The 12,411-nt window shown below is 50.0% G+C and overlaps 1 long non-coding RNA gene across 1 annotated transcript; it reads right to left on the reverse strand.

Annotated features, from left to right (window-relative positions):
- Positions 1-1,334: 1,334 nt before the first annotated feature.
- Positions 1,335-2,155, reverse strand: LOC118947133. Its single transcript, XR_005041787.1, has 2 exons — positions 2,041-2,155; positions 1,335-1,770 (listed from the first exon to the last, which is right to left on the reverse strand). It is a non-coding gene; the product is annotated as an uncharacterized LOC118947133 (long non-coding RNA).
- Between the last annotated feature and the right edge of the window lie 10,256 nt (positions 2,156-12,411).

The following is a 12,411-nucleotide window of genomic DNA, read 5'->3' on the forward strand; positions in this document are numbered from 1 at the left end:
CGGTACAGAGTCAATGTGGAGGCTATATACAGGGTGTTACGGTACAGAGTCAATGTGGAGACTATATACAGGGTGTTACGGTACAGAGTCAATGTGGAGGCTATATACAGGGTATTACGGTACAGAGTCAATGTGGAGGCTATATACAGGGTGTTACGGTACAGAGTCAATGTGGAGGCTATATACAGGGGGTTACGGTACAGAGTCAATGTGGAGGCTATATACAGGGGGTACCGGTACAGAGTCAATGTGGAGGCTATATACAGGGGGTACCGGTACAGAGTCAATGTGGAGACTATATACAGGGTGTTACGGTACAGAGTCAATGTGGAGACTATATACAGGGTGTTACGGTACAGAGTCAATGTGGAGACTATATACAGGGTGTTACGGTACAGAGTCAATGTGGAGACTATATACAGGGTGTTACGGTACGGAGTCAATGTGGAGGCTATATACAGGGGGTACCGGTACAGAGTCAATGTGGAGGCTATATACTGGGGTACCAGTACAGAGTCAATGTGGAGGCTATATACAGGGGGTACCGGTACAGAGTCAATGTGGAGACTATATACAGGGGGTACCGGTACAGAGTCAATATGGAGGCTATATACAGGGGGTACCGGTACAGAGTCAATGTGGAGGCTATATACAGGGGGTACTGGTACAGAGTCAATGTGGAGACTATATACAGGGTGTTACGGTACAGAGTCAATGTGGAGACTATATACAGGGTGTTACGGTACAGAGTCAATGTGGAGACTATATACAGGGTGTTACGGTACGGAGTCAATGTGGAGGCTATATACAGGGGGTACCGGTACAGAGTCAATGTGGAGGCTATATACTGGGGTACCAGTACAGAGTCAATGTGGAGGCTATATACAGGGGGTACCGGTACAGAGTCAATGTGGAGACTATATACAGGGGGTACCGGTACAGAGTCAATATGGAGGCTATATACAGGGGGTACCGGTACAGAGTCAATGTGGAGGCTATATACAGGGTATTACGGTACAGAGTCAATGTGGAGGTTATATACTGGGGGGTACCGGTACAGAGTCAATGTGGAGGCTATATACAGGGGGTACCGGTACAGAGTCAATGTGGAGGCTATATACAGGGTGTACCGGTACAGAGTCAATGTGGAGGCTATATACAGGGGGTACCGGTACAGAGTCAATGTGGAGGCTATATACAGGGTATTACAGTACAGAGTCAATGTGGAGGCTATATACAGGGGGTACCCCTACATCCAATCACATCTCGAGAAGCAACCTTACATCCAATCACATCTACACGTTTAAAATCAAAGCACAATGGAAACAGGAAGCTACATTTACATGGAAACTTTATTTGAAACAAAACCACAGCATGAAACAAGTACTCACCATATGGACGGACACATTTAAGCTCCGACAATCCATCTACAATTTAGAAAACTACCTCTTCATTAATTAAAGACAAATCTAGAAAAACAGAATCATGGGACAGAAAACATACAAGTCTCATTTTTTGGTAAATATATGTTTCATTCAATCATTTCAAACACGCAACCAACTGCTTTAGCAGGTTTAAAGAGTAGGAGCACCATCTCCTCAATCCTAAACAGGCCGGGACAAGTGCAATACCTTCAGAGTAACAGCACTGACACCCCTCCCAACCTGACCAGGACCGGGACTGACTTCTACAACCGGACCGGGTCTGACTTCTACAGTTACAACCCAACCTGACCGGGACTGGGACTGACTTCTACAGCTATTACCCGACCTGACCGGAACCGGGACTGACTTCTACAGTTACAACCCAACCGGGACTGACTTCTACAGCTACAACCCAACCTGACCAGGACTGACTTCTACAGCTACAACACAACCTGACCAGGACCGGGACTGACTTCTACAGCTACAACCCGACCCGACCAGGACCGGGACTGACTTCTACAGCTATAACCCAACCTGACCGGGACCAGGACTGACTTCTACAGTTACAACCCAACCTGACCAGGACTGGGACTGACTTCTACAGCTATTACCCGACCTGACCGGAACCGGGACTGACTTCTACAGTTACAACCCAACCTGACCGGGACCGGGACTGACTTCTACAGTTACAACCCAACCGGGACTGACTTCTACAGCTACAACCCAACCTGACCAGGTTGGCCACAACCGGACCGACTTCTCCAGCCACAACCGGACCGACTTCTCCAGCCACAACCGGACCGACTTCTCCAGTCACAACCGGACCGGGCCCGACTTCTCCAGCCACAACCTGACCGACTTCTCCAGCCACAACCGGACCGACTTCTCCAGCCACAACCGGACCGACTTCTCCAGCCACAACCGGACCGGGCCCGACTTCTCCAGCCACAACCGGACCGGGCCCGACTTCTCCAGCCACAACCGGACCGGGCCCGACTTCTCCAGCCACAACCGGACCGGGCCCGACTTCTCCAGTCACAACCGGACCGGGCCCGACTTCTCCAGTCACAACCGGACCGGGCCCGACTTCTCCAGTCACAACCGGACCGGGCCCCGACTTCTCCAGTCACAACCGGACCGGGCCCCGACTTCTCCAGTCACAACCGGACCGGGCCCCGACTTCTCCAGTCACAACCGGACCGGGCCCCGACTTCTCCAGTCACAACCGGACCGGGCCCGACTTCTCCAGTCACAACCGGACCGGGCCCGACTTCTCCAGTCACAACCGGACCGGGCCCGACTTCTCCAGTCACAACCGGACCGGGCCCGACTTCTCCAGTCACAACCGGACCGGGCCCGACTTCTCCAGCCACAACCGGACCGGGCCCGACTTCTCCAGCCACAACCGGACCGACTCCGACTTCTCCAGCCACAACCGGGCCCGACTTCTCCAGCCACAACCGGACCGGGCCCGACTTCTCCAGCCACAACCGGACCGGGCCCGACTTCTCCAGCCACAACCGGACCGGGCCCGACTTCTCCAGCCACAACCGGACCGACTTCTCCAGCCACAACCGGACCGACTTCTCCAGCCACAACCGGACCGACTTCTCCAGCCACAACCGGACCGACTTCTCCAGCCACAACCGGACCGACTTCTCCAGCCACAACCGGACCGACTTCTCCAGCCACAACCGGACCGACTTCTCCAGCCACAACCGGACCGACTTCTCCAGTCACAACCGGACCGGGCCCGACTTCTCCAGCCACAACCGGACCGGGCCCGACTTCTCCAGCCACAACCGGACCGACTCCGACTTCTCCAGCCACAACCGGGCCCGACTTCTCCAGCCACAACCGGGCCCGACTTCTCCAGCCACAACCGGACCGGGCCCGACTTCTCCAGCCACAACCGGACCGGGCCCGACTTCTCCAGCCACAACCGGACCGACTTCTCCAGCCACAACCGGACCGACTTCTCCAGCCACAACCGGACCGACTTCTCCAGCCACAACCGGACCGACTTCTCCAGCCACAACCGGACCGACTTCTCCAGCCACAACCGGACCGACTTCTCCAGCCACAACCGGACCGACTTCTCCAGCCACAACCGGACCGACTTCTCCAGCCACAACCGGACCGACTTCTCCAGCCACAACCGGACCGACTTCTCCAGCCACAACCGGACCGACTTCTCCAGCCACAACCGGACCGACTTCTCCAGCCACAACCGGACCGACTTCTCCAGCCACAACCGGACCGGGCCCGACTTCTCCAGCCACAACCGGACCGGGCCCGACTTCTCCAGCCACAACCGGACCGGGCCCGACTTCTCCAGCCACAACCGGACCGGGCCCGACTTCTCCAGTCACAACCGGACCGGGCCCGACTTCTCCAGTCACAACCGGACCGGGCCCCGACTTCTCCAGTCACAACCGGACCGGGCCCCGACTTCTCCAGTCACAACCGGACCGGGCCCCGACTTCTCCAGTCACAACCGGACCGGGCCCCGACTTCTCCAGTCACAACCGGACCGGGCCCCGACTTCTCCAGTCACAACCGGACCGGGCCCCGACTTCTCCAGTCACAACCGGACCGGGCCCCGACTTCTCCAGTCACAACCGGACCGGGCCCCGACTTCTCCAGTCACAACCGGACCGGGCCCCGACTTCTCCAGTCACAACCGGACCGGGCCCCGACTTCTCCAGTCACAACCGGACCGGGCCCCGACTTCTCCAGTCACAACCGGACCGGGCCCCGACTTCTCCAGTCACAACCGGACCGGGCCCCGACTTCTCCAGTCACAACCGGACCGGGCCCCGACTTCTCCAGTCACAACCGGACCGGGCCCCGACTTCTCCAGTCACAACCGGACCGGGCCCCGACTTCTCCAGTCACAACCGGACCGGGCCCCGACTTCTCCAGTCACAACCGGACCGGGCCCCGACTTCTCCAGTCACAACCGGACCGGGCCCCGACTTCTCCAGTCACAACCGGACCGGGCCCCGACTTCTCCAGTCACAACCGGACCGGGCCCCGACTTCTCCAGTCACAACCGGACCGGGCCCGACTTCTCCAGTCACAACCGGACCGGGCCCGACTTCTCCAGTCACAACCGGACCGGGCCCGACTTCTCCAGTCACAACCGGACCGGGCCCGACTTCTCCAGTCACAACCGGACCGGGCCCGACTTCTCCAGTGACAACCGGACCGGGCCCGACTTCTCCAGTGACAACCGGACCGGGCCCGACTTCTCCAGTCACAACCGGACCGGCCCCGACTTCTCCAGTCACAACCGGACCGGCCCCGACTTCTCCAGTCACAACCGGACCGGGCCCGACTTCTCCAGTCACAACCGGACCGGGCCCGACTTCTCCAGTCACAACCGGACCGGCCCCGACTTCTCCAGTCACAACCGGACCGGGCCCGACTTCTCCAGTCACAACCGGACCGGGCCGACTTCTCCAGTCACAACCGGACCGGGCCCGACTTCTCCAGTCACAACCGGACCGGGCCCGACTTCTCCAGTCACAACCGGACCGGGCCCGACTTCTCCAGTCACAACCGGACCGGCCCGACTTCTCCAGTCACAACCGGACCGGGCCCGACTTCTCCAGTCACAACCGGACCGGGCCCGACTTCTCCAGTCACAACCGGACCGGGACTGACTTCTACAGTTACAACCCAACCTGACCGGGACCGACTTCTCCAGTTACAACCCAACCTGATTGGGACTTGTACCTAAAACAGATATAATACCACCAGTCGAGCATCTTTTGAGTCATTTGAAAAGTGCTGCAGAACAGAGACAACTACAGAATAGTTCTAGAAAACACCATTCGAATAGTCAGAGTCGCTGAAAAGTGCCACATTTAAATCCACGTATCATCATCATACAGGCCCAGAAAGACTTTACCAAAACGGTTCATCACGGCTGGAGGTCAAGTCACTGCTCAGTCAGTTTTGCATGGATTTGCACAGCAAACGTTTGTTAAAAGCAGGATGCAAAGCAGCAAAACTGACCGAGGAACAGAGACGATCGACGTGTGGTTTGAGTTGGTGGTTGGGTTTGAAGAAGCGTCCTTCCATATGGAATGGGATGGGGGCTGCAACACAGACAGCACTACTGGAAGTGCTCACATTGCAGTAGATGGAGAAAATACACTACCTGCACTATAAGCACTTTAATACTGCTGACACCAAATCTGGTCAACCGTTGGTCTGATTGGAGAGGCTGGGGACAGAGGCTGGGGACAGAGGCTGGGGACAGAGGCTGGGGACAGAGGCTGGGGACAGAGGCTGGGGACAGAGGCTGGGGACAGAGGCTGGGGACAGAGGCTGGGGACAGAGGCTGGGGACAGAGGCTGGGGACAGAGGCTCAGGACAGTGGGATGGTCTTTAGCACCTCGTCAACCATTGGTCTGTTTGGAGAGAGGCTAGGTACAGAGGCTCAGGACAGTGGGGTGGTCTTTAGCACGTCGTCAACCGTTGGTCTGATTGGCGAGAGGCTGGGGACAGAGGCTGGAGGCTCAGGACAGTGGGATGGTGTGGGGGTGACCAGGTACCTGGAGGCTCAGGGCAGTGGGATGGTCTTGGGGTGACCAGGTAGCTGGAGGCTCAGGACAGTGGGATGGTCTTTAGCACCTCGTCAACCATTGGTCTGTTTGGAGAGAGGCTAGGTACAGAGGCTCAGGACAGTGGGGTGGTCTTTAGCACCTCGTCAACCGTTGGTCTGATTGGCGAGAGGCTGGGGACAGCGGCTGGAGGCTCAGGACAGTGGGATGGTGTGGGGGTGACCAGGTAGCTGGAGGCTCAGGGCAGTGGGATGGTGTGGGGGTGACCAGGTAGCTGGAGGCTCAGGGCAGTGGGATGGTGTGGGGGTGACCAGGTAGCTGGAGGCTCAGGGCAGTGGGATGGTGTGGGGGTGACCAGGTAGCTGGAGGCTCAGGACAGTGGGATGGTCTTGGGGTGACCAGATAGCTGGAGGCTCAGGACAGTGGGATGGTCTTGGGGTGACCAGGTAGCTGGAGGCTCAGGGCAGTGGGATGGTATTGGGGTGACCAGGTAGCTAGAGGCTCAGGACAGTGGAATGGTCTTGGGGTGACCAGGTAGCTGGAGGCTCAGGGCAGTGGGATGGTATTGGGGTGACCAGGTAGCTGGAGGCTCAGGACAGTGGAATGGTCTTGGGGTGAGGGTGACCAGGTAGGTGGAAGAACAAGCAAGCCTCCATCAGTTTTGCATAGATTTGCACAACTCATTTTTACTTGTAATGCAACTATGCAAAACTAGCAGAGATCTGCAAGAAAAACACAGGGAGTGGTCTTGGTTGGTGGGATGTTAGTTAGACCCTTATGCCAGAAGGGGCACTTAGGGCAGTAGGTGCTAGTCTATGTCACTATCTGCACTAGATGCACCTTAGCACAAAGACATCATGAAGTCAAGTCAAACCATCAGGCCCTGGTCCAAGCAGGGTTACGGTTCACCAGGGGTCAGCAGTATTGCTAGAAGTGCCTCCAGAGCCTGGTCCAAGCAGGGTTAGGGTTCACCAGGGGTCAGCGGTATTGCTAGAAGTGCCTCCAGAGCCTGGTCCAAGCAGGGTTACGGTTCACCAGGGGTCAACGGTATTGCTAGAAGTGCCTCCAGAGCCTGGTCCAAGCAGGGTTAGGGTTCACCAGGGGTCAACGGTATTGCTAGAAGTGCCTCCAGAGCCTGGTCCAAGCAGGGTTAGGGTTCACCAGGGGTCAGCGTCAGCGGTATTGCTAGAAGTGCCTCCAGAGCCTGGTCCAAGCAGGGTTAGGGTTCACCAGGGGTCAGCGGTATTGCTAGAAGTGCCTCCAGAGCCTGGTCCAAGCAGGGTTAGGGTTCACCAGGGGTCAACGGTATTGCTAGAAGTGCCTCCAGAGCCTGGTCCAAGCAGGGTTAGGGTTCACCAGGGGTCAACGGTATTGCTAGAAGTGCCTCCAGAGCCTGGTCCAAGCAGGGTTACGGTTCACCGGGGGGGTCAGCGTCAGCGGTATTGCTAGAAGTGCCTCCACTGCAGTAGATATTCCATAGCACTACCTGCACTGTAAGCACTTTGACAACACAGCGACAGACAATTAAACCAGGCCTTCTGTATCTTCCATCTTCTTTACAACGACAAAAAAAAATCTCCAAAATAACAATTTTCCCCACACAAAAAAAACACCCCAAGTGTTGATGGGAGAAGTCCAGGTTTCACAACTTCGGAAGAAGAAGAAAAGCAGCATCCTGAAATCACAAAGAACGGTCGTTATGAACATGTTCACCGTGTGGACACAGTATAAAAGTAGTGTGTTATTGATACACCTCTCTGAAGACAACACGAGACAATGTTTCCCAGTTCAGCCAGGCTACGGCCAGTGCCGTCTATGGGAAGCCACCATGCCATGTTCACCGTGTCGACACAGTATAAGAGTAGTGTGTTTTCGATACACCTCTCTGAAGACAACATGAGACGTTGTTTCCCCATTCAGCCAGGCCACGTCCAGTGCCGTCTATGGGAAGCCACCATGCCATGTTCGCTAGCTATCTACAGCAACATTTCTCGCTGCATCAATGGCCGGTCTCTTGTAAAACACACAACTTGATGAGCTATATATATATATATATATATATATATATATATATATATTTTTTTTTTTTTAATTAAAAAGCGCCCAACAGTGACTTATCACTTAAGTTTAATTCAAATGTGTCAATCGGTAGTTGAAATATTATGATTAATTGTGAACCATGAGTCTTTTCTTTAGTTCTACTGTGTTATTGACTGTGTGTTTGTTTACTCCATGTGTAACTCTGTGTCGTTGTATGTGTCGAACTGCTTTGCTTTATCTTCGTCAGGGTCTCAGTTGTAAATGAGAACTTGTTCTCAACTTGCCTACCTGGTTAAATAAAAAAGGTTAAATAACTAGAAAGTGGATATATTTAATTCTCCCCATCCACTTTTTATTTATTACACCCTTTATTTATACATACAGTCAATAATAGTGTATGCATATATGAATGTACCGCGCAGCTTGCAGCCCGCTTTTCTGTGGGTCTTCTGCGCCAGTCTGTCCACCCTTCCCCCATAGTCTTAACATGGAGTCCGCAACAAACAAACAACCTTTTTTAGTAATATTTACTATAAAACAACTCTACCACCTGCGTTTATTCAGGAGGCAGATAGATAATGCATGCAATCAGGCGTCTAGGTATGCAACAGAGTTTAGTTCCCCGTGTAAAATATCCGACCTATGGGAGAAAGTGGGGGGGAACTTTGTGTGAATACGGTTTCACAAACCAGTCTGGCTAGTTAGCCTTTAGCAACTGTGTTGTTTTGGACATTTAACCTAACATTAGCCAACTACTACTACAACAACAAACTAAAATACCTTGCAAACTTACAACACAGAAAGTACATCTTTTAAAAAAAACACACAAATGAAAGGCTAATTTGTCAAACTAGTTAACTAGTTTGTTCGGCTAATAAGTTGCTGCTAGCTAACACGTTAGCCTAGCCACATAACTTGTTACTATATCTAAACTAGGGGACTCATTTAGCACAAAGCTACATGTTATACGGTACGAGTTGCCCTCGGTTACGTGTGTGATTTATAGTCATTTCACCGGTTAGATTAGGTTATTAGTTAACTAGTTAAACATTGTATAAAGTAGTAGCTACCAACTTGGCTAAGCTAACTAGCTACGAAACCCTGCGGCCTAAAACTGCCCCATGTGCTGCTGCTTTGTTCTGGGGAGGGGAGACACTACCTAACACACATAATACAGATTCAAACATATCAAATAAACGCTTTCATCCAATACAATTATTCCCGTTAAAACTTTATTTTTTAAAAACTACAACTAAAAAGAAGTGTATAATAGTGTAAGTAGATAAAAGTTGAATAAATCAGTCCGGTCTAACTAAGGCACTTAGAGAGACAAACACGCTTTTCAAATCTCCCTCATTCTCAACTATGGAGGAGAGAGGACTGCCATGCGACACTTAACTACACTGCTTTTACTCACCAACTTCTCCCTTTTAGGACGCTGAAACGCACATCTAAGCATGGATAGCTATACCATTTTTAAAAAATCTGTTTCCCTTCCCTAAATATGTAGTGCTAAAAAAAATTCGGATAAATAAAAGAGTTTGCTTGCCAATAACATGCGTTTAGCAAGACACTCACCGCTGAAATCCACCATCTTCGCTCAGTTGCCTGGATTTACCGTTGGATGTGGGGAGGAAAACCCAACCAAATAAATACAAATCTAGCAACTGCTTCGTACACTTGGAACATGGACTAGGAACTATATGACAAAAGTGGGGAGCACATGTGTCTCTACCGCTGTACTGTGGGATAGTATTGAGGGTTTAGGAAAGTGGCGCTCAGACGACCTGTCGGTCCCCATGTGGGCGAATGAAGGGCGGTTCCCGCTGAACGTAAATATCTAGCTACAACCCCCCCCGACTCTCTCATTCACATCAACTACGGTGCTTCCGATCCCACCCTCACACACATGGAATGAACTGTCTATCAACCTTTATATTCTATTACACTGGGCTGAACTACACTCCAATGCATTTTGGACACAAGATACTTTCGAGAGCTGTAATTTGTATTTTCAAAATACAAACCACTTTTCTATACCATTTTTATTTTAAAGCGGTTCACATTTTGTGGCCCCCTTTCAACCTGAATTACTATCAGAAATCGGACAGATATTGCGGTTCGCATATGGATTGTGATGGCACTGTGGTGTGATAAGAGCTTCATGCTAAATTAACTAAATATACATGGAAATCAAAAAAAAAAAAAATGAACAATTGCAAAGCATGCTGAGTATTATTCTAATGAGTTCTGCCACGAAACAAGACCAATAATAATACCCACTGTGCTTTTCACTTAATTTTGGTATGTTCATTTTCAATTATAAACTGTGTGGTTCCAGCTCTGAATGCTGATTGGGTGACAGCCGTGGTATATCAGACCATATACCACAAATATGACAGAACATGTATTTTACTGCTCTATTTACGTTGGTAAGCAGTTTATAATAGCAGTAATGCACATCGAGTGTACTCGAGTGACAAATACATTTTGATTTGATTTATATGGCCAATATACCACGGCTAAGGGCTGTGCCCAGGCACTCCACAATGCGTCGTGCTTAAGAACAGCCCTTAGCCGTGGTATATTGGCCATATCAATCAAATCACACTTTATTTGTCACTCGAGTACAACAAGTGTAGACCTTACCGTGAAATGCTTACTTTACAAGCCCTTTAACCAAGAGCGCAGTTCAAGAATTTAGCACATCCCCTCGTGCCTTATTGCTTAAATATGCATTTAGGTCATTTAACAGACAATCTTCTCCAGAGTGACTTAGTTAGATAAACAACAACATATCACAGTCAAAGCATGTACAACGTTTATGACACCGTTACTGAGAATGTTGTTGCTGTTTTTATATAGGCAAGTCAGTTAAGCATAATCTATTATTTACATTGACAGCCTACCCGGGCCAAACCCGGATGACGCTCGGCCAATTGTGTGCCGCCCTATGGGGACTCCCAATCACGGCCGGATGTGATACAGCCTGGATTCGAAACAGTGACTGTAGTGATGCCTTTAGCACTGAGTTGCAGTGCTAAACACCGCTGCGCCACTCGGGCTGTTCTGGTCGGGCTGGCTACTTGCAATTCTATTTGTGTATTTTAAAATACAGTATACATGTGTTTTAATTAAATAAATGACACAATTCAAAAGTATTTTATAGTTTATTTTGATACATTGATCTTTATGGTATATTGTCATTTTTGCCCATCCCTGCCCTCAGCGAATTTTGCACGCTATCTGGGATCCTTGGGACATCCCCATTGACGTTCAAATGTAAAAGGTTTAGGGTAGAGAAGTCCCAAGGATTCTGGGTAGCCTCAGCCAATCCCCCAAAAATGGTTAGTAACCAAATTAGTTAGACAGAAAATTACCTAACTGAGTGGATGCGGGTTTTTAAATTTACAGTCTGCAAACAACACATTAGATATATTTAAAACGAATATCTATTCAATCGGATTGTTGTGTGATTTGTTTAACATGGGATAAAATAGTTTCATAACAAATTAATAACAAAATAATGTGTAGATGGAAATGGCGACATCTGACGTGGTTTATTCCCAAACGTTGATTTCCCACGAAGAACACAAGAACAAAATAAAATAAATCACATAGTGGCTAAATAACTAGAAAAACGTGCAAAAACAATTATGATGAATTAAAAAGCAGTTTGAAATCTGAAAATGTGCTATACAGCCTGGATTCGATCAAAATAGAATACAACTATAATCCCACCAGCCTATATATGGAGTTGACATATTTATCCAATTGCCTAATCTCAATCCCATGTTTATCAATTTGCACCAATGTACTTTGATTTGCTAAAAATATAGATATGTTTAATGACAGGTTCCATCTTCGAAATCTGACACAATTATTATTTACACAATTATTATCATTATTGACGGTTATTTTCCGCCATGGCTTCTTCACAATTTACATTGTTGTGGTCATTTTCAAATTATACTTAGAAATGCATAATTATAGTGTAAATCCTAGGAACACCACCAGCAAAAACATTGAGGTTTTATTATTTGTGAACGGGCCGTAAAACATTCTACTAGACCACCACTAGAGGGTCTCAGTAAACCGAGGAACGTAATAGAGCTTCTCTGTCAGACGCACTCAAACAGCATCCCATCTTACCACATCTCCTCAAACAGCATCCCATCTTACCACGTCTCCTCAAACAGCATCCCATCTTACCACGTCTCCTCAAACAGCATCCCATCTTACCACGTCTCCTCAAACAGCATCCCATCTTACCACGTCTCCTCAAACAGCATCCCATCCTACCACATCGTAAATGTTATTTCACAATACCCCTGTTTCTCCTTCCTTTGCTAAATATGCCAGTGAGAGATCCA

Source organism: Oncorhynchus mykiss, unplaced genomic scaffold (assembly GCF_013265735.2).
Source record: "Oncorhynchus mykiss isolate Arlee unplaced genomic scaffold, USDA_OmykA_1.1 un_scaffold_144, whole genome shotgun sequence".
NCBI classification, from domain to species: Eukaryota; Metazoa; Chordata; class Actinopteri; order Salmoniformes; family Salmonidae; genus Oncorhynchus; species Oncorhynchus mykiss.